A 2,625-nucleotide genomic window follows, 5' to 3' on the forward strand; every position below is an offset into this window, starting at 1 on the left:
TGTTGGGCACAACTTTTATTTCGGTTTTACCAATGAGTGTTGGGTACAATCTATTTACTTCGAATGTCTTGATAAGGCACTGGGTGTCAAATTAGTGTGTTGTTTAGGATTCGTGTATTCGTTCGAGTCCGAGTGTGAGTCATGTTAATAAGGGATATAAATAGTGAATTGATTAAATGATACTTGGAATGATTCAAGGTTATGAAATTGTACTATAGGTACATATATACAATATATTATTATCAATAGCATGTGAAGACCATGTGAATCAGATAAACGAGCTTGAGGTTCGATTTTGAAAGTTAGTAAGTGGAGTGATTCAATTTGGAAAAGAAAAACGAATATGATTGAATATGTTATATTGAAAAGAAATATAAACACTAAAGACATTAGTATGATATGTTCATATAGTTTCTTAATTGAGTCAATGTATAATTGATCCATTTGACATAGTTGGTACACTTTATGGCATATATATGTTGATATGTGATTGGGGATTAGCATGAATTGTACATGAATTATTGAATGTATACAATTGATTGAATTCATATTATATTGACTTGAATCATGAAAATGCCACTGAGCATTATCGCTCAATGTATGGTTTATTTTCTCATGCGCAGGTATAGGTTCATCTCAAGGTCCCGAGAAGTGATTCCAACATCTAGGAGGCGATTCCCGACTCAACAATGTTTGTATAGTCTCTTTTTGTTCGTTATACGAAATGTACCTAGGTTGAGTCGATTTTTACATATTATATGATTATGTCATTTTAGAACTTAGATTAGTGAACTAGAAATGGTTAAATGGTTGGATTCTGTTGATGAATTTGACTATTAAATGCTTTATATGAGAATATGAACTACTTGTGATCATACTCAAATGTATATGTCCATTTGGTAATATTTTGAAGTTGCATAAGTGTCAAACATGGTATGTATAAATATGAATTACAGATGAATATGTAAATTATGAAATATGTTGGAAATGTATATTGGAAATGGCATTTTGGTTGAAATTGAAATTGGTGTTGATGGAAATGAATTACTAGGTGAGGTTGGTGCCATTTTGGCCATTTTCAAAATAGAAAGTCGCATTGCAATGACATACTCTCTACTTCATGAAGGGACCAAGTCAATGAGTTACGTCACGACGAGAACCCCCGAAGTCGGGACATCAAGTTGACATTTTGAATTCTTTACAATTTGGTCCTAATTCGACCTCGGGTTAGCAATAGAGCTTTCGTAAGGTCGTATAAGACCCAAAAATGATTGCATATCGTATTATACACATATGTTACTCATATTTGGATGTTTAATGGTCCTAAATCGAATGTAACTATTCGTAGTTGCTTCGACAAGGAATGTGGCATCCTATATCTTGAACCTGACGATCGAGTCGGGTATCAAAGTGTTACATGCCTTCTACGCACAACCTATAACAAAAGGGTTGTCATTTTCTTAAACTAGCATATTTACTATCTATGCTTTTCACTTTTATATATGTTAGTCTTTTCTTTATATAAAAATTAATACAGTGTAAAAAGCTCTTATTAATGTATATAAAACTTTTATTTCCTTTGTATTTTCCTTCTACCCATAACATTCAATAAAAGAAAAAGAAAGAGTGTTGTCATTTTCTTCAGCTAGCAGATCTACTGTTTATGTTTTTCACTTTTATATATGTTTATAATAAATTTAATGAAACATTTATTAACTGATATAAAATAAATTTTATTGAATGATAGTTATTTATTTAAATTTATTTTTTAAATTGGAATAATATTAATACATTATATTTTATTAATTATAAAAGTTAAATTTATGATATATATATATATAGGGCACATACAAAAGATAAATCAACATGTGTTAACATGAAACCAACCCTTTTAAATAAATTAAGAAAATAATTTTTTCAAGTCTAAAGAGTAATTTGAAATTCGTTTAATAGAAGAGGGACATTTAGTGAAATAATCCATTTTATCTCCTTCGCCTTAAAAAAAGAAAGGACAGTTGACGCTTTCCAAAAGAAGCACGTCTACAGTATTTTTATGTATTCTACATTGTATTGAATATTTTGGGTCAAAATTAAATGTATGATATATTAGAATTATTTAAAATCCAATTTATGTGAATGAAAAATTATTGGTAAACAACTTTTTTATGACAAAAATTTCAAATCAGAGTTACAAAGAATTGCAAACAAGAGGGGGACCTTAACCCTACATTCTTTTTCTTCTTATCTCAGCCTAAGCTACTTTTAAAATAGTAAACCTGGTTGGGTAGGACACCCAAGTTTAGGCTATATATATATATATTTGATGCCATCAATATGTCAAGCAAGATCCATGGGAATTTTAAACAAAAAATAGGTGAAACCAAAAAAAAAGTGAAAAGAAACAATTGAAATAGAAAGAAAAAAGAAAACCGAAAAAAAATAAAGGGGAAGCCCGTGACCGATGCTTGCTTTATAAGTGGTCCTTCTCTTCTTGACTTGTTAGTGCCACCAGCAGTGGATGGAATATTATTTCAAAACAATAATCTTAGATGAGATGAGGGATGTGGGAGAAAGAGATATGGGAGAAAAATAGATGGACGATAGAGGAAAAGTCAAATATAAGAA

Source organism: Gossypium raimondii, chromosome 3 (assembly GCF_025698545.1).
Source record: "Gossypium raimondii isolate GPD5lz chromosome 3, ASM2569854v1, whole genome shotgun sequence".
Taxonomy (NCBI): Eukaryota; Viridiplantae; Streptophyta; class Magnoliopsida; order Malvales; family Malvaceae; genus Gossypium; species Gossypium raimondii.